This window comes from Doryrhamphus excisus, unplaced genomic scaffold (assembly GCF_030265055.1).
Source record: "Doryrhamphus excisus isolate RoL2022-K1 unplaced genomic scaffold, RoL_Dexc_1.0 HiC_scaffold_25, whole genome shotgun sequence".
NCBI lineage: Eukaryota > Metazoa > Chordata > Actinopteri > Syngnathiformes > Syngnathidae > Doryrhamphus > Doryrhamphus excisus.
Window position 1 is genome coordinate 1,219,804 of NW_026652243.1, and position 16,416 is coordinate 1,236,219.

Here is a 16,416-nt window from a genome sequence, read left to right on the forward strand (position 1 = left end):
TTTATGGTTTCTGCTCTTGCCTGACAGCAGAGGGCGCTGTTTGACACTTTTTGCTGGAGTCTAGTTTGGCCTGCGTCGCCTTCAAATAGGATCTTTTCAGTTGGCCTGGCAGCTTACGGCCATACTACCCTGAAAACGCCCGATCTCTTCCGATCTCAGAAGCTAAGCAGGGGCGGGCCTGGTTAGTACTTGGATGGGAGACCGCCTGGGAATACCAGGTGCTGTAAGCTTTTTATGGTTTCTGCTCTTGCCTGACAGCAGAGGGCGCTATTTGACACTTTTTGCTGGCTCTAGTTTGGCCTGCGTCGCCTTCAAATAGGATCTTTTCAGTTGATGTGGCAGCTTACGGCCATACTACCCTGAAAACGCCCGATCTCGTCCGATCTCGGAAGCTAAGCAGGGGCGGGCCTGGTTAGTACTTGGATGGGAGACCGCCTGGGAATACCAGGTGCTGTAAGCTTTTTATGGTTTCTGCTCTTGCCTGACAGCAGAGGGCGCTGTTTGACACTTTTTGCTGGAGTCTAGTTTGGCCTGCGTCGCCTTCAAATAGGATCTTTACAGTTGCCCTGGCAGCTTACGGCCACACTACCCTGAAAACGCCTGATCTCGGAAGCTAAGCAGGGGAGGGCCTGGTTAGTACTTGGATGGGAGACCGCCTGGGAATACCAGGTGCTGTAAGCTTTTTATGGTTTCTGCTCTAGCCTGACAGCAGAGGGCGCTGTTTGACACTTTTTGCTGGATCTAGTTTGGCCTGCGTCTTCTTCAAATAGGATCTTTTCAGTTGCCCTGGCAGCTTACGGCCATACTACCCTGAAAACGCCTGATCTCGTCCGATCTCGGAAGCTAAGCAGGGGCGGGCCTGGTTAGTACTTGGATGGGAGACCGCCTGGGAATACCAGGTGCTGTAAGCTTTTTTTGGTTTCTGCTCTTGCCTGACAGCAGAGGGCGCTGTTTGTCACTTTTTGCTGGAGTCTAGTTTGGCCTGCGTCGCCTTCAAATAGGATCTTTTCAGTTGATGTGGCAGCTTACGGCCATATTACCCTGAAAAGGCCCGATCTCGTCCGATCTCGGAAGCTAAGCAGGGGCGGGCCTGGTTAGTACTTGGATGGGAGACCGCCTGGGAATACCAGGTGCTGTAAGCTTTTTATGGTTTCTGCTCTAGCCTGACAGCAGAGGGCGCTGTTTGACACTTTTTGCTGGATCTAGTTTGGCCTGCGTCGCCTTCAAATAAGATCTTTTCAGTTGTCCTGGCAGCTTACGGCCATACCACCCTGAAAACGCCTGATCTCGTCCGATCTCGGAAGCTAAGCAGGGGCGGGCCTGGTTAGTACTTGGATGGGAGACCGCCTGGGAATACCAGGTGCTGTAAGCTTTTTATGGTTTCTGCTCTTGCCTGACAGCAGAGGGCGCTGTTTGACACTTTTTGCTGGAGTCTAGTTTGGCCTGCGTCGCCTTCAAATAGGATCTTTTCAGTCGCCCTTGCAGCTTACGGCCATACTACCCTGAAAACGCCCGATCTCGTCCGATCTCGGAAGCTAAGCAGGGGCGGTCCTGGTTAGTACTTGGATGGGAGACCGCCTGGGATTACCAGGTGCTGTAAGCTTTTTATGGTTTCTGCTCTTGCCTGACAGCAGAGGGCGCTGTTTGACACTTTTTGCTGGAGTCTAGTTTGGCCTGCGTCTTCTTCAAATAGGATCTTTTCAGTTGTCCTGGCAGCTTACGGCCATACTACCCTGAAAACGCCCGATCTCGGAAGCTAAGCAGGGGCGGGCCTGGTTAGTACTTGGATGGGAGACCGCCTGTGAATACCAGGTGCTGTAAGCTTTTTATGGTTTCTGCTCTTGCCTGACAGCAGAGGGCGCTGTTTGACACTTTTTGCTGTAGTCTAGTTTGGCCTGCGTCACTTTCAAATAGGATCTTTTCAGTTGACCTGGCAGCTTAGGCCATACTACCCTGAAAACGCCCGATCTCGTACGATCTCGGAAGCTAAGCAGGGCCGGGCCTGGTTAGTACTTGGATGGGAGACCGCCTGTGAATACCAGGTGCTGTAAGCTTTTTATGGTTTCTGCTCTTGCCTGACAGCAGAGGGCGCTGTTTGACACTTTTTGCTGTAGTCTAGTTTGGCCTGCGTCACCTTCAAATAGGATCTTTTCAGTTGACCTGGCAGCTTACGGCCATACTACCCTGAAAACGCCCGATCTCGTCCGATCTCGGAAGCTAAGCAGGGGCGGGCCTGGTTAGTACATGGATGGGAGACCGCCTGGGAATACCAGGTGCTGTAAGCTTTTTATGGTTTCTGCTCTAGGCTGACAGCAGAGGGCGCTGTTTGACATGTTTTGCTGGAGTCTAGTTTGTCCTGCGTCGCCTTCAAATAGGATCTTTTCAGTTGCCTTGGCAGCTTTTGGCCATACTACCCTGAAAACGCCTGATCTCGGAAGCTAAGCAGGGGAGGGCCTGGTTAGTACTTGGATGGGAGACCGCCTGGGAATACCAGGTGCTGTAAGCTTTTTATGGTTTTTGCTCTAGCCTGACAGCAGAGGGCGCTGTTTGACACTTTTTGCTGGATCTAGTTTGGCCTGCGTCGCCTTCAAATAAGATCTTTTCAGTTGTCCTGGCAGCTTACGGCCATACCACCCTGAAAACGCCTGATCTCGTCCGATCTCGGAAGCTAAGCAGGGGCGGGCCTGGTTAGTACTTGGAAGGGAGACCGCCTGGGAATACCAGGTGCTGTAAGCTTTTTATGGTTTCTGCTCTTGCCTGACAGCAGAGGGCGCTGTTTGACACCTTTTGCTGGAGTCTAGTTTGGCCTGCGTCGCCTTCAAATAGGATCTTTTCAGTTGATGTGGCAGCATACGGCCATACTACCCTGGAAACGCCCGATCTCGTCCGATCTCGGAAGCTAAGCAGGGGCGAGCCTGGTTAGTACTTGGATGAGAGACCGCCTGGGAATACCAGGTGCTGTAAGCTTTTCATGGTTTCTGCTCTTGCCTGACAGCAGAGGGCGCTGTTTGACATGTTTTGCTGGAGTCTAGTTTGGCCTGCGTCACCTTCAAATAGGATATTTTCAGTTGACCTGGCCGCTTACGGCCATACTACCCTGAAAACGCCCGATCTCGGAAGCTAAGCAGGGGCGGGCCTGGTTAGTACTTGGATGGGAGACCGCCTGGGAATACCAGGTGCTGTAAGCTCTTTATGGTTTCTGCTCTAGCCTGACAGCAGAGGGCGCTGTTTGACACTTTTTGCTGGATCTAGTTTGGCCTGCGTCGCCTTCAAATAAGATCTTTTCAGTTGTCCTGGCAGCTTACGGCCATACTACCCTGAAAACGCCCGATCTCGTCCGATCTCGGAAGCTAAGCAGGGGTGGGCCTGGTTAGTACTTGGATGGGAGACCGTCTGGCAATACCAGGTGCTGTAAGCCTTTTATGGTTTCTGCTCTTGCCTGACAGCAGAGGGCGCTGTTTGACACTTTTTGCTGGAGTCTAGTTTGGCCTGCGTCGCCTTCAAATAGGATCTTTTCATTTGCCCTGGCAGCTTACGGCCATACTACCCTGAAAACGCCCGATCTCGTCCGATCTCGGAAGCTAAGCAGGGGCGGGCCTGGTTAGTACTTGGATGGGAGACCACCTGGGAATACCAGGTGCTGTACGCTTTTTATGGTTTCTGCTCTTGCCTGACAGCAGAGGGCGCTGTTTGACACTTTTTGCTGGAGTCTAGTTTGTCCTGCGTCGCCTTCAAATAGGATCTTTTCAGTTGCCTTGGCAGCTTTTGGCCATACTACCCTGAAAACGCCCGATCTCGGAAGCTAAGCAGGGGCGGGCCTGGTTATACTTGGATGGGAGACCGCCTGGGAATACCAGGTGCTGTAAGCTTTTTATGGTTTCTGCTCTTGCCTGACAGCAGAGGGCGCTGTTTGACATGTTTTGCTGGAGTCTAGTTTGGCCTGCGTCACCTTCAAATAGGATTTTTTCAGTTGACCTGGCAGCTTACGGCCATACTACCTTGAAAACGCCCGATCTCGTCCGATCTCGGAAGCTAAGCACGGGCGGGCCTGGTTAGTACTTGAATGGGAGACCGCCTGGGAATACCAGGTGCTGTAAGCTTTTTATGGTTTCTGCTCTTGCCTAACAGCAGAGGGCGCTGTTTGACACTTTTTGCTGGAGTCTAGTTTGGCCTGCGTCGCCTTCAAATAGGATCTTTTCAGTTGCCCTGGCAGCTTACGGCCATACTACCCTGAAAACGCCCGGTCTCGTCCGATCTCGGAAGCTAAGCAGGGGCGGGCCTGGTTAGGACTTGGATGGGAGACCGCCTGGGAATACCAGGTGCTGTAAGCTTTTTATGGTTTCTGCTCTTGCCTGACAGCAGAGGGCGCTGTTTGACACTTTTTGCTGGAGTCTAGTTTGGCCTGCGTCTTCTTCAAATAGGATCTTTTCAGTTGACCTGGCAGCTTATGGCCATACTACCCTGAAAACGCCCGATCTCGTCCGATCTAGGAAGCTAAGCAGGGGTGGGCCTGGTTAGTACTTGGATGGGAGACCGCCTGGGAATACCAGGTGCTGTAAGCTTTTTATGGTTTCTGCTCTAGCCTGACAGCAGAGGGCGCTGTTTGACACTTTTTGCTGGATCTAGTTTGGCCTGCGTCGCCTTCAAATAAGATCTTTTCAGTTGTCCTGGCAGCTTACGGCCATACTACCCTGAAAACGCCCGATCTCGTCCGATCTCGGAAGCTAAGCAGGGGCGGGCCTGGTTAGTACTTGGATGGGAGACCGCCTGGGAATACCAGGTGCTGTAAGCTTTTTATGGTTTCTGCTCTTGCCTGACAGCAGAGGGCGCTGTTTGACACTTTTTGCTGGAGTCTAGTTTGGCCTCCGTCGCCTTCAAATAGGATCTTTTCAGTTGACCTGGCAGCTTACGGCCATACTACCCTGAAAACGCCCGATCTCTTCCGATCTCAGAAGCTAAGCAGGGGCGGGCCTGGTTAGTACTTGGATGGGAGACCGCCTGGGAATACCAGGTGCTGTAAGCTTTTTATGGTTTCTGCTCTTGCCTGACAGCAGAGGGCGCTATTTGACACTTTTTGCTGGCTCTAGTTTGGCCTGCGTCGCCTTCAAATAGGATCTTTTCAGTTGATGTGGCAGCTTACGGCCATACTACCCTGAAAACGCCCGATCTCGTCCGATCTCGGAAGCTAAGCAGGGGCGGGCCTGGTTAGTACTTGGATGGGAGACCGCCTGGGAATACCAGGTGCTGTAAGCTTTTTATGGTTTCTGCTCTTGCCTGACAGCAGAGGGCGCTGTTTGACACTTTTTGCTGGAGTCTAGTTTGGCCTGCGTCGCCTTCAAATAGGATCTTTACAGTTGCCCTGGCAGCTTACGGCCACACTACCCTGAAAACGCCTGATCTCGGAAGCTAAGCAGGGGAGGGCCTGGTTAGTACTTGGATGGGAGACCGCCTGGGAATACCAGGTGCTGTAAGCTTTTTATGGTTTCTGCTCTAGCCTGACAGCAGAGGGCGCTGTTTGACACTTTTTGCTGGATCTAGTTTGGCCTGCGTCGCCTTCAAATAAGATCTTTTCAGTTGTCCTGGCAGCTTACGGCCATACCACCCTGAAAACGCCTGATCTCGTCCGATCTCGGAAGCTAAGCAGGGGCGGGCCTGGTTAGTACTTGGATGGGAGACCGCCTGTGAATACCAGGTGCTGTAAGCTTTTTATGGTTTCTGCTCTTGCCTGACAGCAGAGGGCGCTGTTTGACACTTTTTGCTGTAGTCTAGTTTGGCCTGCGTCACTTTCAAATAGGATCTTTTCAGTTGACCTGGCAGCTTAGGCCATACTACCCTGAAAACGCCCGATCTCGTACGATCTCGGAAGCTAAGCAGGGCCGGGCCTGGTTAGTACTTGGATGGGAGACCGCCTGTGAATACCAGGTGCTGTAAGCTTTTTATGGTTTCTGCTCTTGCCTGACAGCAGAGGGCGCTGTTTGACACTTTTTGCTGTAGTCTAGTTTGGCCTGCGTCACATTCAAATAGGATCTTTTCAGTTGACCTGGCAGCTTACGGCCATACTACCCTGAAAACGCCCGATCTCGTCCGATCTCGGAAGCTAAGCAGGGGCGGGCCTGGTTAGTACTTGGATGGGAGACCGCCTGGGAATACCAGGTGCTGTAAGCTTTTTATGGTTTCTGCTCTAGCCTGACAGCAGAGGGCGCTGTTTGACATGTTTTGCTGGAGTCTAGTTTGTCCTGCGTCGCCTTCAAATAGGATCTTTTCAGTTGCCTTGGCAGCTTTTGGCCATACTACCCTGAAAACGCCTGATCTCGGAAGCTAAGCAGGGGAGGGCCTGGTTAGTACTTGGATGGGAGACCGCCTGGGAATACCAGGTGCTGTAAGCTTTTTATGGTTTTTGCTCTAGCCTGACAGCAGAGGGCGCTGTTTGACACTTTTTGCTGGATCTAGTTTGGCCTGCGTCGCCTTCAAATAAGATCTTTTCAGTTGTCCTGGCAGCTTACGGCCATACCACCCTGAAAACGCCTGATCTCGTCCGATCTCGGAAGCTAAGCAGGGGCGGGCCTGGTTAGTACTTGGATGGGAGACCGCCTGGGAATACCAGGTGCTGTAAGCTTTTTATGGTTTCTGCTCTTGCCTGACAGCAGAGGGCGCTGTTTGACACCTTTTGCTGGAGTCTAGTTTGGCCTGCGTCGCCTTCAAATAGGATCTTTTCAGTTCATGTGGCAGCTTACGGCCATACTACCCTGAAAACGCCCGATCTCGTCCGATCTCGGAAGCTAAGCAGGGGCGAGCCTGGTTAGTACTTGGATGGGAGACCGCCTGGGAATACCAGGTGCTGTAAGCTTTTCATGGTTTCTGCTCTTGCCTGACAGCAGAGGGCGCTGTTTGACATGTTTTGCTGGAGTCTAGTTTGGCCTGCGTCACCTTCAAATAGGATATTTTCAGTTGACCTGGCCCCTTACGGCCATACTACCCTGAAAACGCCCGATCTCGGAAGCTAAGCAGGGGCGGGCCTGGTTAGTACTTGGATGGGAGACCGCCTGGGAATACCAGGTGCTGTAAGCTCTTTATGGTTTCTGCTCTAGCCTGACAGCAGAGGGCGCTGTTTGACACTTTTTGCTGGATCTAGTTTGGCCTGCGTCGCCTTCAAATAAGATCTTTTCAGTTGTCCTGGCAGCTTACGGCCATACTACCCTGAAAACGCCCGATCTCGTCCGATCTCGGAAGCTAAGCAGGGGTGGGCCTGGTTAGTACTTGGATGGGAGACCGCCTGGCAATACCAGGTGCTGTAAGCCTTTTATGGTTTCTGCTCCTGCCTGACAGCAGAGGGCGCTGTTTGACACTTTTTGCTGGAGTCTAGTTTGGCCTGCGTCGCCTTCAAATAGGATCTTTTCATTTGCCCTGGCAGCTTACGGCCATACTACCCTGAAAACGCCCGATCTCGTCCGATCTCGGAAGCTAAGCAGGGGTGGGCCTGGTTAGTACTTGGATGGGAGACCACCTGGGAATACCAGGTGCTGTACGCTTTTTATGGTTTCTGCTCTTGCCTGACAGCAGAGGGCGCTGTTTGACACTTTTTGCTGGAGTCTAGTTTGTCCTGCGTCGCCTTCAAATAGGATCTTTTCAGTTGCCCTGGCAGCTTACGGCCATACTACCCTGAAAACGCCCGGTCTCGTCCGATCTCGGAAGCTAAGCAGGGGCGGGCCTGGTTAGTACTTGGATGGGAGACCGCCTGGGAATACCAGGTGCTGTAAGCTTTTTATGGTTTCTGCTCTTGCCTGACAGCAGAGGGCGCTGTTTGACACTTTTTGCTGGAGTCTAGTTTGGCCTGCGTCTTCTTCAAATAGGATCTTTTCAGTTGACCTGGCAGCTTATGGCCATACTACCCTGAAAACGCCCGATCTCGTCCGATCTCGGAAGCTAAGCAGGGGTGGGCCTGGTTAGTACTTGGATGGGAGACCGCCTGGGAATACCAGGTGCTGTAAGCTTTTTATGGTTTCTGCTCTAGCCTGACAGCAGAGGGCGCTGTTTGACACTTTTTGCTGGATCTAGTTTGGCCTGCGTCGCCTTCAAATAAGATCTTTTCAGTTGTCCTGGCAGCTTACGGCCATACTACCCTGAAAACGCCCGATCTCGGAAGCTAAGCAGGGGCGGGCCTGGTTAGTACTTGGATGGGAGACCGCCTGGGAATACCAGGTGCTGTAAGCTTTTTATGGTTTCTGCTCTTGCCTGACAGCAGAGGGCGCTGTTTGACACTTTTTGCTGGAGTCTAGTTTGGCCTGCGTCGCCTTCAAATAGGATCTTTTCAGTTGACCTGGCAGCTTACGGCCATACTACCCTGAAAACGCCCGATCTCTTCCGATCTCAGAAGCTAAGCAGGGGCGGGCCTGGTTAGTACTTGGATGGGAGACCGCCTGGGAATACCAGGTGCTGTAAGCTTTTTATGGTTTCTGCTCTTGCCTGACAGCAGAGGGCGCTATTTGACACTTTTTGCTGGCTCTAGTTTGGCCTGCGTCGCCTTCAAATAGGATCTTTTCAGTTGATGTGGCAGCTTACGGCCATACTACCCTGAAAACGCCCGATCTCGTCCGATCTCGGAAGCTAAGCAGGGGCGGGCCTGGTTAGTACTTGGATGGGAGACCGCCTGGGAATACCAGGTGCTGTAAGCTTTTTATGGTTTCTGCTCTTGCCTGACAGCAGAGGGCGCTGTTTGACACTTTTTGCTGGAGTCTAGTTTGGCCTGCGTCGCCTTCAAATAGGATCTTTACAGTTGCCCTGGCAGCTTACGGCCACACTACCCTGAAAACGCCTGATCTCGGAAGCTAAGCAGGGGAGGGCCTGGTTAGTACTTGGATGGGAGACCGCCTGGGAATACCAGGTGCTGTAAGCTTTTTATGGTTTCTGCTCTAGCCTGACAGCAGAGGGCGCTGTTTGACACTTTTTGCTGGATCTAGTTTGGCCTGCGTCGCCTTCAAATAAGATCTTTTCAGTTGTCCTGGCAGCTTACGGCCATACCACCCTGAAAACGCCTGATCTCGTCCGATCTCGGAAGCTAAGCAGGGGCGGGCCTGGTTAGTACTTGGATGGGAGACCGCCTGTGAATACCAGGTGCTGTAAGCTTTTTATGGTTTCTGCTCTTGCCTGACAGCAGAGGGCGCTGTTTGACACTTTTTGCTGTAGTCTAGTTTGGCCTGCGTCACTTTCAAATAGGATCTTTTCAGTTGACCTGGCAGCTTAGGCCATACTACCCTGAAAACGCCCGATCTCGTACGATCTCGGAAGCTAAGCAGGGCCGGGCCTGGTTAGTACTTGGATGGGAGACCGCCTGTGAATACCAGGTGCTGTAAGCTTTTTATGGTTTCTGCTCTTGCCTGACAGCAGAGGGCGCTGTTTGACACTTTTTGCTGTAGTCTAGTTTGGCCTGCGTCACCTTCAAATAGGATCTTTTCAGTTGACCTGGCAGCTTACGGCCATACTACCCTGAAAACGCCCGATCTCGTCCGATCTCGGAAGCCAAGCAGGTGCGGGCCTGGTTAGTACTTGGATGGGAGACCGCCTGGGAATACCAGGTGCTGTAAGCTTTTTATGGTTTCTGCTCTAGCCTGACAGCAGAGGGCGCTGTTTGACATGTTTTGCTGGAGTCTAGTTTGTCCTGCGTCGCCTTCAAATAGGATCTTTTCAGTTGCCTTGGCAGCTTTTGGCCATACTACCCTGAAAACGCCTGATCTCGGAAGCTAAGCAGGGGAGGGCCTGGTTAGTACTTGGATGGGAGACCGCCTGGGAATACCAGGTGCTGTAAGCTTTTTATGGTTTTTGCTCTAGCCTGACAGCAGAGGGCGCTGTTTGACACTTTTTGCTGGATCTAGTTTGGCCTGCGTCGCCTTCAAATAAGATCTTTTCAGTTGTCCTGGCAGCTTACGGCCATACCACCCTGAAAACGCCTGATCTCGTCCGATCTCGGAAGCTAAGCAGGGGCGGGCCTGGTTAGTACTTGGATGGGAGACCGCCTGGGAATACCAGGTGCTGTAAGCTTTTTATGGTTTCTGCTCTTGCCTGACAGCAGAGGGCGCTGTTTGACACTTTTTGCTGTAGTCTAGTTTGGCCTGCGTCACTTTCAAATAGGATCTTTTCAGTTGACCTGGCAGCTTAGGCCATACTACCCTGAAAACGCCCGATCTCGTACGATCTCGGAAGCTAAGCAGGGCCGGGCCTGGTTAGTACTTGGATGGGAGACCGCCTGTGAATACCAGGTGCTGTAAGCTTTTTATGGTTTCTGCTCTTGCCTGACAGCAGAGGGCGCTGTTTGACACTTTTTGCTGTAGTCTAGTTTGGCCTGCGTCACCTTCAAATAGGATCTTTTCAGTTGACCTGGCAGCTTACGGCCATACTACCCTGAAAACGCCCGATCTCGTCCGATCTCGGAAGCTAAGCAGGGGCGGGCCTGGTTAGTACTTGGATGGGAGACCGCCTGGGAATACCAGGTGCTGTAAGCTTTTTATGGTTTCTGCTCTAGCCTGACAGCAGAGGGCGCTGTTTGACATGTTTTGCTGGAGTCTAGTTTGTCCTGCGTCGCCTTCAAATAGGATCTTTTCAGTTGCCTTGGCAGCTTTTGGCCATACTACCCTGAAAACGCCTGATCTCGGAAGCTAAGCAGGGGCGGGCCTGGTTAGTACTTGGATGGGAGACCGCCTGGGAATACCAGGTGCTGTAAGCTCTTTATGGTTTCTGCTCTAGCCTGACAGCAGAGGGCGCTGTTTGACACTTTTTGCTGGATCTAGTTTGGCCTGCGTCGCCTTCAAATAAGATCTTTTCAGTTGTCCTGGCAGCTTACGGCCATACTACCCTGAAAACGCCCGATCTCGTCCGATCTCGGAAGCTAAGCAGGGGTGGGCCTGGTTAGTACTTGGATGGGAGACCGCCTGGCAATACCAGGTGCTGTAAGCCTTTTATGGTTTCTGCTCTTGCCTGACAGCAGAGGGCGCTGTTTGACACTTTTTGCTGGAGTCTAGTTTGGCCTGCGTCGCCTTCAAATAGGATCTTTTCATTTGCCCTGGCAGCTTACGGCCATACTACCCTGAAAACGCCCGATCTCGTCCGATCTCGGAAGCTAAGCAGGGGCGGGCCTGGTTAGTACTTGGATGGGAGACCACCTGGGAATACCAGGTGCTGTACGCTTTTTATGGTTTCTGCTCTTGCCTGACAGCAGAGGGCGCTGTTTGACACTTTTTGCTGGAGTCTAGTTTGTCCTGCGTCGCCTTCAAATAGGATCTTTTCAGTTGCCTTGGCAGCTTTTGGCCATACTACCCTGAAAACGCCCGATCTCGGAAGCTAAGCAGGGGCGGGCCTGGTTATACTTGGATGGGAGACCGCCTGGGAATACCAGGTGCTGTAAGCTTTTTATGGTTTCTGCTCTTGCCTGACAGCAGAGGGCGCTGTTTGACATGTTTTGCTGGAGTCTAGTTTGGCCTGCGTCACCTTCAAATAGGATTTTTTCAGTTGACCTGGCAGCTTACGGCCATACTACCTTGAAAACGCCCGATCTCGTCCGATCTCGGAAGCTAAGCACGGGCGGGCCTGGTTAGTACTTGAATGGGAGACCGCCTGGGAATACCAGGTGCTGTAAGCTTTTTATGGTTTCTGCTCTTGCCTAACAGCAGAGGGCGCTGTTTGACACTTTTTGCTGGAGTCTAGTTTGGCCTGCGTCGCCTTCAAATAGGATCTTTTCAGTTGCCCTGGCAGCTTACGGCCATACTACCCTGAAAACGCCCGGTCTCGTCCGATCTCGGAAGCTAAGCAGGGGCGGGCCTGGTTAGTACTTGGATGGGAGACCGCCTGGGAATACCAGGTGCTGTAAGCTTTTTATGGTTTCTGCTCTTGCCTGACAGCAGAGGGCGCTGTTTGACACTTTTTGCTGGAGTCTAGTTTGGCCTGCGTCTTCTTCAAATAGGATCTTTTCAGTTGACCTGGCAGCTTATGGCCATACTACCCTGAAAACGCCCGATCTCGTCCGATCTCGGAAGCTAAGCAGGGGTGGGCCTGGTTAGTACTTGGATGGGAGACCGCCTGGGAATACCAGGTGCTGTAAGCTTTTTATGGTTTCTGCTCTAGCCTGACAGCAGAGGGCGCTGTTTGACACTTTTTGCTGGATCTAGTTTGGCCTGCGTCGCCTTCAAATAAGATCTTTTCAGTTGTCCTGGCAGCTTACGGCCATACTACCCTGAAAACGCCCGATCTCGGAAGCTAAGCAGGGGCGGGCCTGGTTAGTACTTGGATGGGAGACCGCCTGGGAATACCAGGTGCTGTAAGCTTTTTATGGTTTCTGCTCTTGCCTGACAGCAGAGGGCGCTGTTTGACACTTTTTGCTGGAGTCTAGTTTGGCCTGCGTCGCCTTCAAATAGGATCTTTTCAGTTGACCTGGCAGCTTACGGCCATACTACCCTGAAAACGCCCGATCTCTTCCGATCTCAGAAGCTAAGCAGGGGCGGGCCTGGTTAGTACTTGGATGGGAGACCGCCTGGGAATACCAGGTGCTGTAAGCTTTTTATGGTTTCTGCTCTTGCTTGACAGCAGAGGGCGCTATTTGACACTTTTTGCTGGCTCTAGTTTGGCCTGCGTCGCCTTCAAATAGGATCTTTTCAGTTGATGTGGCAGCTTACGGCCATACTACCCTGAAAACGCCCGATCTCGTCCGATCTCGGAAGCTAAGCAGGGGCGGGCCTGGTTAGTACTTGGATGGGAGACCGCCTGGGAATACCAGGTGCTGTAAGCTTTTTATGGTTTCTGCTCTTGCCTGACAGCAGAGGGCGCTGTTTGACACTTTTTGCTGGAGTCTAGTTTGGCCTGCGTCGCCTTCAAATAGGATCTTTACAGTTGCCCTGGCAGCTTACGGCCACACTACCCTGAAAACGCCTGATCTCGGAAGCTAAGCAGGGGAGGGCCTGGTTAGTACTTGGATGGGAGACCGCCTGGGAATACCAGGTGCTGTAAGCTTTTTATGGTTTCTGCTCTAGCCTGACAGCAGAGGGCGCTGTTTGACACTTTTTGCTGGATCTAGTTTGGCCTGCGTCGCCTTCAAATAAGATCTTTTCAGTTGTCCTGGCAGCTTACGGCCATACCACCCTGAAAACGCCTGATCTCGTCCGATCTCGGAAGCTAAGCAGGGGCGGGCCTGGTTAGTACTTGGATGGGAGACCGCCTGTGAATACCAGGTGCTGTAAGCTTTTTATGGTTTCTGCTCTTGCCTGACAGCAGAGGGCGCTGTTTGACACTTTTTGCTGTAGTCTAGTTTGGCCTGCGTCACTTTCAAATAGGATCTTTTCAGTTGACCTGGCAGCTTAGGCCATACTACCCTGAAAACGCCCGATCTCGTACGATCTCGGAAGCTAAGCAGGGCCGGGCCTGGTAAGTACTTGGATGGGAGACCGCCTGTGAATACCAGGTGCTGTAAGCTTTTTATGGTTTCTGCTCTTGCCTGACAGCAGAGGGCGCTGTTTGACACTTTTTGCTGTAGTCTAGTTTGGCCTGCGTCACCTTCAAATAGGATCTTTTCAGTTGACCTGGCAGCTTACGGCCATACTACCCTGAAAACGCCCGATCTCGTCCGATCTCGGAAGCTAAGCAGGGGCGGGCCTGGTTAGTACTTGGATGGGAGACCGCCTGGGAATACCAGGTGCTGTAAGCTTTTTATGGTTTCTGCTCTAGCCTGACAGCAGAGGGCGCTGTTTGACATGTTTTGCTGCAGTCTAGTTTGTCCTGCGTCGCCTTCAAATAGGATCTTTTCAGTTGCCTTGGCAGCTTTTGGCCATACTACCCTGAAAACGCCTGATCTCGGAAGCTAAGCAGGGGAGGGCCTGGTTAGTACTTGGATGGGAGACCGCCTGGGAATACCAGGTGCTGTAAGCTTTTTATGGTTTTTGCTCTAGCCTGACAGCAGAGGGCGCTGTTTGACACTTTTTGCTGGATCTAGTTTGGCCTGCGTCGCCTTCAAATAAGATCTTTTCAGTTGTCCTGGCAGCTTACGGCCATACCACCCTGAAAACGCCTGATCTCGTCCGATCTCGGAAGCTAAGCAGGGGCGGGCCTGGTTAGTACTTGGATGGGAGACCGCCTGGGAATACCAGGTGCTGTAAGCTTTTTATGGTTTCTGCTCTTGCCTGACAGCAGAGGGCGCTGTTTGACACCTTTTGCTGGAGTCTAGTTTGGCCTGCGTCACCTTCAAATAGGATCTTTTCAGTTGATGTGGCAGCTTACGGCCATACTACCCTGAAAACGCCCGATCTCGTCCGATCTCGGAAGCTAAGCAGGGGCGAGCCTGGTTAGTACTTGGATGGGAGACCGCCTGGGAATACCAGGTGCTGTAAGCTTTTCATGGTTTCTGCTCTTGCCTGACAGCAGAGGGCGCTGTTTGACATGTTTTGCTGGAGTCTAGTTTGGCCTGCGTCACCTTCAAATAGGATATTTTCAGTTGACCTGGCCGCTTACGGCCATACTACCCTGAAAACGCCCGATCTCGGAAGCTAAGCAGGGGCGGGCCTGGTTAGTACTTGGATGGGAGACCGCCTGGGAATACCAGGTGCTGTAAGCTCTTTATCATTTCTGCTCTAGCCTGACAGCAGAGGGCGCTGTTTGACACTTTTTGCTGGATCTAGTTTGGCCTGCGTCGCCTTCAAATAAGATCTTTTCAGTTGTCCTGGCCCCTTACGGCCATACTACCCTGAAAACGCCCGATCTCGTCCGATCTCGGAAGCTAAGCAGGGGTGGGCCTGGTTAGTACTTGGATGGGAGACCGCCTGGCAATACCAGGTGCTGTAAGCCTTTTATGGTTTCTGCTCCTGCCTGACAGCAGAGGGCGCTGTTTGACACTTTTTGCTGGAGTCTAGTTTGGCCTGCGTCGCCTTCAAATAGGATCTTTTCATTTGCCCTGGCAGCTTACGGCCATACTACCCTGAAAACGCCCGATCTCGTCCGATCTCGGAAGCTAAGCAGGGGTGGGCCTGGTTAGTACTTGGATGGGAGACCACCTGGGAATACCAGGTGCTGTACGCTTTTTATGGTTTCTGCTCTTGCCTGACAGCAGAGGGCGCTGTTTGACACTTTTTGCTGGAGTCTAGTTTGTCCTGCGTCGCCTTCAAATAGGATCTTTTCAGTTGCCCTGGCAGCTTACGGCCATACTACCCTGAAAACGCCCGGTCTCGTCCGATCTCGGAAGCTAAGCAGGGGCGGGCCTGGTTAGTACTTGGATGGGAGACCGCCTGGGAATACCAGGTGCTGTAAGCTTTTTATGGTTTCTGCTCTTGCCTGACAGCAGAGGGCGCTGTTTGACACTTTTTGCTGGAGTCTAGTTTGGCCTGCGTCTTCTTCAAATAGGATCTTTTCAGTTGACCTGGCAGCTTATGGCCATACTACCCTGAAAACGCCCGATCTCGTCCGATCTCGGAAGCTAAGCAGGGGTGGGCCTGGTTAGTACTTGGATGGGAGACCGCCTGGGAATACCAGGTGCTGTAAGCTTTTTATGGTTTCTGCTCTAGCCTGACAGCAGAGGGCGCTGTTTGACACTTTTTGCTGGATCTAGTTTGGCCTGCGTCGCCTTCAAATAAGATCTTTTCAGTTGTCCTGGCAGCTTACGGCCATACTACCCTGAAAACGCCCGATCTCGGAAGCTAAGCAGGGGCGGGCCTGGTTAGTACTTGGATGGGAGACCGCCTGGGAATACCAGGTGCTGTAAGCTTTTTATGGTTTCTGCTCTTGCCTGACAGCAGAGGGCGCTGTTTGACACTTTTTGCTGGAGTCTAGTTTGGCCTGCGTCGCCTTCAAATAGGATCTTTTCAGTTGACCTGGCAGCTTACGGCCATACTACCCTGAAAACGCCCGATCTCTTCCGATCTCAGAAGCTAAGCAGGGGCGGGCCTGGTTAGTACTTGGATGGGAGACCGCCTGGGAATACCAGGTGCTGTAAGCTTTTTATGGTTTCTGCTCTTGCCTGACAGCAGAGGGCGCTATTTGACACTTTTTGCTGGCTCTAGTTTGGCCTGCGTCGCCTTCAAATAGGATCTTTTCAGTTGATGTGGCAGCTTACGGCCATACTACCCTGAAAACGCCCGATCTCGTCCGATCTCGGAAGCTAAGCAGGGGCGGGCCTGGTTAGTACTTGGATGGGAGACCGCCTGGGAATACCAGGTGCTGTAAGCTTTTTATGGTTTCTGCTCTTGCCTGACAGCAGAGGGCGCTGTTTGACACTTTTTGCTGGAGTCTAGTTTGGCCTGCGTCGCCTTCAAATAGGATCTTTACAGTTGCCCTGGCAGCTTACGGCCACACTACCCTGAAAACGCCTGATCTCGGAAGCTAAGCAGGGGAGGGCCTGGTTAGTACTTGGATGGGAGACCGCCTGGGAATACCAGGTGCTGTAAGCTTTTT

At 52.3% G+C, this 16,416-nt stretch overlaps 53 non-coding genes and 19 pseudogenes across 53 annotated transcripts; all 72 read left to right on the plus strand.

Moving 5' to 3' along the window:
- Positions 1 to 111: 111 nt before the first annotated feature.
- Positions 112 to 230, plus strand: LOC131117236 (5S ribosomal RNA). Its single transcript, XR_009124459.1, has one exon. It is a non-coding gene; the product is annotated as a 5S ribosomal RNA (ribosomal RNA).
- Positions 231 to 341: 111 nt separating this feature from the next.
- On the plus strand, positions 342 to 460 carry LOC131114793 (5S ribosomal RNA). Its single transcript, XR_009122095.1, has one exon. It is a non-coding gene; the product is annotated as a 5S ribosomal RNA (ribosomal RNA).
- A 112-nt stretch (positions 461 to 572) lies between these two features.
- Positions 573 to 681, plus strand: LOC131112797 (5S ribosomal RNA; annotated as a pseudogene).
- Positions 682 to 792: 111 nt separating this feature from the next.
- On the plus strand, positions 793 to 911 carry LOC131115863 (5S ribosomal RNA). The gene has a single exon (XR_009123132.1). It is a non-coding gene; the product is annotated as a 5S ribosomal RNA (ribosomal RNA).
- Positions 912 to 1,023: 112 nt separating this feature from the next.
- LOC131117826 (5S ribosomal RNA) lies at positions 1,024 to 1,142 on the plus strand. Its single transcript, XR_009125032.1, has one exon. It is a non-coding gene; the product is annotated as a 5S ribosomal RNA (ribosomal RNA).
- Positions 1,143 to 1,253: 111 nt separating this feature from the next.
- Positions 1,254 to 1,372, plus strand: LOC131113207 (5S ribosomal RNA). The gene has a single exon (XR_009121471.1). It is a non-coding gene; the product is annotated as a 5S ribosomal RNA (ribosomal RNA).
- A 112-nt stretch (positions 1,373 to 1,484) lies between these two features.
- On the plus strand, positions 1,485 to 1,603 carry LOC131118261 (5S ribosomal RNA). The gene has a single exon (XR_009125427.1). It is a non-coding gene; the product is annotated as a 5S ribosomal RNA (ribosomal RNA).
- A 112-nt stretch (positions 1,604 to 1,715) lies between these two features.
- LOC131112287 (5S ribosomal RNA) lies at positions 1,716 to 1,824 on the plus strand (annotated as a pseudogene).
- Positions 1,825 to 1,936: 112 nt separating this feature from the next.
- Positions 1,937 to 2,054, plus strand: LOC131119105 (5S ribosomal RNA). Its single transcript, XR_009126233.1, has one exon. It is a non-coding gene; the product is annotated as a 5S ribosomal RNA (ribosomal RNA).
- A 112-nt stretch (positions 2,055 to 2,166) lies between these two features.
- LOC131116254 (5S ribosomal RNA) lies at positions 2,167 to 2,285 on the plus strand. Its single transcript, XR_009123509.1, has one exon. It is a non-coding gene; the product is annotated as a 5S ribosomal RNA (ribosomal RNA).
- A 112-nt stretch (positions 2,286 to 2,397) lies between these two features.
- Positions 2,398 to 2,506, plus strand: LOC131113629 (5S ribosomal RNA; annotated as a pseudogene).
- A 111-nt stretch (positions 2,507 to 2,617) lies between these two features.
- On the plus strand, positions 2,618 to 2,736 carry LOC131116016 (5S ribosomal RNA). The gene has a single exon (XR_009123282.1). It is a non-coding gene; the product is annotated as a 5S ribosomal RNA (ribosomal RNA).
- A 112-nt stretch (positions 2,737 to 2,848) lies between these two features.
- LOC131118861 (5S ribosomal RNA) lies at positions 2,849 to 2,967 on the plus strand. Its single transcript, XR_009126001.1, has one exon. It is a non-coding gene; the product is annotated as a 5S ribosomal RNA (ribosomal RNA).
- Positions 2,968 to 3,079: 112 nt separating this feature from the next.
- On the plus strand, positions 3,080 to 3,188 carry LOC131111890 (5S ribosomal RNA; annotated as a pseudogene).
- Positions 3,189 to 3,299: 111 nt separating this feature from the next.
- Positions 3,300 to 3,418, plus strand: LOC131117132 (5S ribosomal RNA). Its single transcript, XR_009124358.1, has one exon. It is a non-coding gene; the product is annotated as a 5S ribosomal RNA (ribosomal RNA).
- A 112-nt stretch (positions 3,419 to 3,530) lies between these two features.
- On the plus strand, positions 3,531 to 3,649 carry LOC131116082 (5S ribosomal RNA). The gene has a single exon (XR_009123343.1). It is a non-coding gene; the product is annotated as a 5S ribosomal RNA (ribosomal RNA).
- A 112-nt stretch (positions 3,650 to 3,761) lies between these two features.
- LOC131114072 (5S ribosomal RNA) lies at positions 3,762 to 3,869 on the plus strand (annotated as a pseudogene).
- A 112-nt stretch (positions 3,870 to 3,981) lies between these two features.
- Positions 3,982 to 4,100, plus strand: LOC131117001 (5S ribosomal RNA). The gene has a single exon (XR_009124231.1). It is a non-coding gene; the product is annotated as a 5S ribosomal RNA (ribosomal RNA).
- A 112-nt stretch (positions 4,101 to 4,212) lies between these two features.
- LOC131118382 (5S ribosomal RNA) lies at positions 4,213 to 4,331 on the plus strand. Its single transcript, XR_009125544.1, has one exon. It is a non-coding gene; the product is annotated as a 5S ribosomal RNA (ribosomal RNA).
- A 112-nt stretch (positions 4,332 to 4,443) lies between these two features.
- On the plus strand, positions 4,444 to 4,562 carry LOC131117548 (5S ribosomal RNA). The gene has a single exon (XR_009124763.1). It is a non-coding gene; the product is annotated as a 5S ribosomal RNA (ribosomal RNA).
- A 111-nt stretch (positions 4,563 to 4,673) lies between these two features.
- LOC131114794 (5S ribosomal RNA) lies at positions 4,674 to 4,792 on the plus strand. Its single transcript, XR_009122096.1, has one exon. It is a non-coding gene; the product is annotated as a 5S ribosomal RNA (ribosomal RNA).
- A 112-nt stretch (positions 4,793 to 4,904) lies between these two features.
- On the plus strand, positions 4,905 to 5,023 carry LOC131117237 (5S ribosomal RNA). The gene has a single exon (XR_009124460.1). It is a non-coding gene; the product is annotated as a 5S ribosomal RNA (ribosomal RNA).
- A 111-nt stretch (positions 5,024 to 5,134) lies between these two features.
- On the plus strand, positions 5,135 to 5,253 carry LOC131114796 (5S ribosomal RNA). The gene has a single exon (XR_009122098.1). It is a non-coding gene; the product is annotated as a 5S ribosomal RNA (ribosomal RNA).
- A 112-nt stretch (positions 5,254 to 5,365) lies between these two features.
- Positions 5,366 to 5,474, plus strand: LOC131112798 (5S ribosomal RNA; annotated as a pseudogene).
- A 111-nt stretch (positions 5,475 to 5,585) lies between these two features.
- On the plus strand, positions 5,586 to 5,704 carry LOC131115664 (5S ribosomal RNA). The gene has a single exon (XR_009122939.1). It is a non-coding gene; the product is annotated as a 5S ribosomal RNA (ribosomal RNA).
- A 112-nt stretch (positions 5,705 to 5,816) lies between these two features.
- LOC131119107 (5S ribosomal RNA) lies at positions 5,817 to 5,934 on the plus strand. The gene has a single exon (XR_009126234.1). It is a non-coding gene; the product is annotated as a 5S ribosomal RNA (ribosomal RNA).
- A 112-nt stretch (positions 5,935 to 6,046) lies between these two features.
- Positions 6,047 to 6,165, plus strand: LOC131114797 (5S ribosomal RNA). The gene has a single exon (XR_009122099.1). It is a non-coding gene; the product is annotated as a 5S ribosomal RNA (ribosomal RNA).
- A 112-nt stretch (positions 6,166 to 6,277) lies between these two features.
- Positions 6,278 to 6,386, plus strand: LOC131113630 (5S ribosomal RNA; annotated as a pseudogene).
- A 111-nt stretch (positions 6,387 to 6,497) lies between these two features.
- On the plus strand, positions 6,498 to 6,616 carry LOC131113219 (5S ribosomal RNA). Its single transcript, XR_009121472.1, has one exon. It is a non-coding gene; the product is annotated as a 5S ribosomal RNA (ribosomal RNA).
- A 112-nt stretch (positions 6,617 to 6,728) lies between these two features.
- On the plus strand, positions 6,729 to 6,847 carry LOC131116715 (5S ribosomal RNA). Its single transcript, XR_009123954.1, has one exon. It is a non-coding gene; the product is annotated as a 5S ribosomal RNA (ribosomal RNA).
- A 112-nt stretch (positions 6,848 to 6,959) lies between these two features.
- On the plus strand, positions 6,960 to 7,068 carry LOC131112711 (5S ribosomal RNA; annotated as a pseudogene).
- A 111-nt stretch (positions 7,069 to 7,179) lies between these two features.
- On the plus strand, positions 7,180 to 7,298 carry LOC131116588 (5S ribosomal RNA). The gene has a single exon (XR_009123831.1). It is a non-coding gene; the product is annotated as a 5S ribosomal RNA (ribosomal RNA).
- Positions 7,299 to 7,410: 112 nt separating this feature from the next.
- LOC131115635 (5S ribosomal RNA) lies at positions 7,411 to 7,529 on the plus strand. The gene has a single exon (XR_009122911.1). It is a non-coding gene; the product is annotated as a 5S ribosomal RNA (ribosomal RNA).
- Positions 7,530 to 7,641: 112 nt separating this feature from the next.
- Positions 7,642 to 7,760, plus strand: LOC131115920 (5S ribosomal RNA). The gene has a single exon (XR_009123186.1). It is a non-coding gene; the product is annotated as a 5S ribosomal RNA (ribosomal RNA).
- A 112-nt stretch (positions 7,761 to 7,872) lies between these two features.
- Positions 7,873 to 7,991, plus strand: LOC131115280 (5S ribosomal RNA). Its single transcript, XR_009122563.1, has one exon. It is a non-coding gene; the product is annotated as a 5S ribosomal RNA (ribosomal RNA).
- A 111-nt stretch (positions 7,992 to 8,102) lies between these two features.
- LOC131111891 (5S ribosomal RNA) lies at positions 8,103 to 8,211 on the plus strand (annotated as a pseudogene).
- Positions 8,212 to 8,323: 112 nt separating this feature from the next.
- On the plus strand, positions 8,324 to 8,442 carry LOC131117238 (5S ribosomal RNA). The gene has a single exon (XR_009124461.1). It is a non-coding gene; the product is annotated as a 5S ribosomal RNA (ribosomal RNA).
- Positions 8,443 to 8,553: 111 nt separating this feature from the next.
- Positions 8,554 to 8,672, plus strand: LOC131114798 (5S ribosomal RNA). The gene has a single exon (XR_009122100.1). It is a non-coding gene; the product is annotated as a 5S ribosomal RNA (ribosomal RNA).
- Positions 8,673 to 8,784: 112 nt separating this feature from the next.
- Positions 8,785 to 8,893, plus strand: LOC131112799 (5S ribosomal RNA; annotated as a pseudogene).
- A 111-nt stretch (positions 8,894 to 9,004) lies between these two features.
- On the plus strand, positions 9,005 to 9,123 carry LOC131115666 (5S ribosomal RNA). Its single transcript, XR_009122941.1, has one exon. It is a non-coding gene; the product is annotated as a 5S ribosomal RNA (ribosomal RNA).
- A 112-nt stretch (positions 9,124 to 9,235) lies between these two features.
- On the plus strand, positions 9,236 to 9,353 carry LOC131119108 (5S ribosomal RNA). Its single transcript, XR_009126235.1, has one exon. It is a non-coding gene; the product is annotated as a 5S ribosomal RNA (ribosomal RNA).
- Positions 9,354 to 9,465: 112 nt separating this feature from the next.
- LOC131117561 (5S ribosomal RNA) lies at positions 9,466 to 9,584 on the plus strand. Its single transcript, XR_009124775.1, has one exon. It is a non-coding gene; the product is annotated as a 5S ribosomal RNA (ribosomal RNA).
- Positions 9,585 to 9,696: 112 nt separating this feature from the next.
- On the plus strand, positions 9,697 to 9,805 carry LOC131113631 (5S ribosomal RNA; annotated as a pseudogene).
- A 111-nt stretch (positions 9,806 to 9,916) lies between these two features.
- On the plus strand, positions 9,917 to 10,035 carry LOC131113230 (5S ribosomal RNA). The gene has a single exon (XR_009121473.1). It is a non-coding gene; the product is annotated as a 5S ribosomal RNA (ribosomal RNA).
- Positions 10,036 to 10,147: 112 nt separating this feature from the next.
- On the plus strand, positions 10,148 to 10,265 carry LOC131119110 (5S ribosomal RNA). Its single transcript, XR_009126237.1, has one exon. It is a non-coding gene; the product is annotated as a 5S ribosomal RNA (ribosomal RNA).
- A 112-nt stretch (positions 10,266 to 10,377) lies between these two features.
- On the plus strand, positions 10,378 to 10,496 carry LOC131114799 (5S ribosomal RNA). The gene has a single exon (XR_009122101.1). It is a non-coding gene; the product is annotated as a 5S ribosomal RNA (ribosomal RNA).
- A 112-nt stretch (positions 10,497 to 10,608) lies between these two features.
- On the plus strand, positions 10,609 to 10,717 carry LOC131113798 (5S ribosomal RNA; annotated as a pseudogene).
- Positions 10,718 to 10,828: 111 nt separating this feature from the next.
- Positions 10,829 to 10,947, plus strand: LOC131116590 (5S ribosomal RNA). The gene has a single exon (XR_009123832.1). It is a non-coding gene; the product is annotated as a 5S ribosomal RNA (ribosomal RNA).
- Positions 10,948 to 11,059: 112 nt separating this feature from the next.
- LOC131116083 (5S ribosomal RNA) lies at positions 11,060 to 11,178 on the plus strand. The gene has a single exon (XR_009123344.1). It is a non-coding gene; the product is annotated as a 5S ribosomal RNA (ribosomal RNA).
- Positions 11,179 to 11,290: 112 nt separating this feature from the next.
- LOC131114074 (5S ribosomal RNA) lies at positions 11,291 to 11,398 on the plus strand (annotated as a pseudogene).
- Positions 11,399 to 11,510: 112 nt separating this feature from the next.
- LOC131117003 (5S ribosomal RNA) lies at positions 11,511 to 11,629 on the plus strand. The gene has a single exon (XR_009124233.1). It is a non-coding gene; the product is annotated as a 5S ribosomal RNA (ribosomal RNA).
- A 112-nt stretch (positions 11,630 to 11,741) lies between these two features.
- Positions 11,742 to 11,860, plus strand: LOC131115922 (5S ribosomal RNA). The gene has a single exon (XR_009123188.1). It is a non-coding gene; the product is annotated as a 5S ribosomal RNA (ribosomal RNA).
- Positions 11,861 to 11,972: 112 nt separating this feature from the next.
- LOC131115281 (5S ribosomal RNA) lies at positions 11,973 to 12,091 on the plus strand. Its single transcript, XR_009122564.1, has one exon. It is a non-coding gene; the product is annotated as a 5S ribosomal RNA (ribosomal RNA).
- Positions 12,092 to 12,202: 111 nt separating this feature from the next.
- On the plus strand, positions 12,203 to 12,311 carry LOC131111892 (5S ribosomal RNA; annotated as a pseudogene).
- A 112-nt stretch (positions 12,312 to 12,423) lies between these two features.
- On the plus strand, positions 12,424 to 12,542 carry LOC131117239 (5S ribosomal RNA). The gene has a single exon (XR_009124462.1). It is a non-coding gene; the product is annotated as a 5S ribosomal RNA (ribosomal RNA).
- Positions 12,543 to 12,653: 111 nt separating this feature from the next.
- On the plus strand, positions 12,654 to 12,772 carry LOC131114800 (5S ribosomal RNA). The gene has a single exon (XR_009122102.1). It is a non-coding gene; the product is annotated as a 5S ribosomal RNA (ribosomal RNA).
- A 112-nt stretch (positions 12,773 to 12,884) lies between these two features.
- Positions 12,885 to 12,993, plus strand: LOC131112800 (5S ribosomal RNA; annotated as a pseudogene).
- Positions 12,994 to 13,104: 111 nt separating this feature from the next.
- Positions 13,105 to 13,223, plus strand: LOC131115667 (5S ribosomal RNA). The gene has a single exon (XR_009122942.1). It is a non-coding gene; the product is annotated as a 5S ribosomal RNA (ribosomal RNA).
- Positions 13,224 to 13,335: 112 nt separating this feature from the next.
- Positions 13,336 to 13,453, plus strand: LOC131111571 (5S ribosomal RNA). Its single transcript, XR_009121279.1, has one exon. It is a non-coding gene; the product is annotated as a 5S ribosomal RNA (ribosomal RNA).
- Positions 13,454 to 13,565: 112 nt separating this feature from the next.
- LOC131114801 (5S ribosomal RNA) lies at positions 13,566 to 13,684 on the plus strand. The gene has a single exon (XR_009122103.1). It is a non-coding gene; the product is annotated as a 5S ribosomal RNA (ribosomal RNA).
- Positions 13,685 to 13,796: 112 nt separating this feature from the next.
- Positions 13,797 to 13,905, plus strand: LOC131113633 (5S ribosomal RNA; annotated as a pseudogene).
- Positions 13,906 to 14,016: 111 nt separating this feature from the next.
- On the plus strand, positions 14,017 to 14,135 carry LOC131113242 (5S ribosomal RNA). The gene has a single exon (XR_009121474.1). It is a non-coding gene; the product is annotated as a 5S ribosomal RNA (ribosomal RNA).
- Positions 14,136 to 14,247: 112 nt separating this feature from the next.
- LOC131116717 (5S ribosomal RNA) lies at positions 14,248 to 14,366 on the plus strand. Its single transcript, XR_009123956.1, has one exon. It is a non-coding gene; the product is annotated as a 5S ribosomal RNA (ribosomal RNA).
- Positions 14,367 to 14,478: 112 nt separating this feature from the next.
- LOC131111893 (5S ribosomal RNA) lies at positions 14,479 to 14,587 on the plus strand (annotated as a pseudogene).
- A 111-nt stretch (positions 14,588 to 14,698) lies between these two features.
- LOC131117944 (5S ribosomal RNA) lies at positions 14,699 to 14,817 on the plus strand. The gene has a single exon (XR_009125142.1). It is a non-coding gene; the product is annotated as a 5S ribosomal RNA (ribosomal RNA).
- A 112-nt stretch (positions 14,818 to 14,929) lies between these two features.
- LOC131115636 (5S ribosomal RNA) lies at positions 14,930 to 15,048 on the plus strand. Its single transcript, XR_009122912.1, has one exon. It is a non-coding gene; the product is annotated as a 5S ribosomal RNA (ribosomal RNA).
- A 112-nt stretch (positions 15,049 to 15,160) lies between these two features.
- Positions 15,161 to 15,279, plus strand: LOC131115923 (5S ribosomal RNA). The gene has a single exon (XR_009123189.1). It is a non-coding gene; the product is annotated as a 5S ribosomal RNA (ribosomal RNA).
- A 112-nt stretch (positions 15,280 to 15,391) lies between these two features.
- Positions 15,392 to 15,510, plus strand: LOC131115282 (5S ribosomal RNA). Its single transcript, XR_009122565.1, has one exon. It is a non-coding gene; the product is annotated as a 5S ribosomal RNA (ribosomal RNA).
- A 111-nt stretch (positions 15,511 to 15,621) lies between these two features.
- Positions 15,622 to 15,730, plus strand: LOC131111894 (5S ribosomal RNA; annotated as a pseudogene).
- Positions 15,731 to 15,842: 112 nt separating this feature from the next.
- On the plus strand, positions 15,843 to 15,961 carry LOC131117240 (5S ribosomal RNA). The gene has a single exon (XR_009124463.1). It is a non-coding gene; the product is annotated as a 5S ribosomal RNA (ribosomal RNA).
- Positions 15,962 to 16,072: 111 nt separating this feature from the next.
- LOC131114802 (5S ribosomal RNA) lies at positions 16,073 to 16,191 on the plus strand. Its single transcript, XR_009122104.1, has one exon. It is a non-coding gene; the product is annotated as a 5S ribosomal RNA (ribosomal RNA).
- Positions 16,192 to 16,303: 112 nt separating this feature from the next.
- On the plus strand, positions 16,304 to 16,412 carry LOC131112801 (5S ribosomal RNA; annotated as a pseudogene).
- The last annotated feature ends 4 nt before the right edge of the window (positions 16,413 to 16,416 follow it).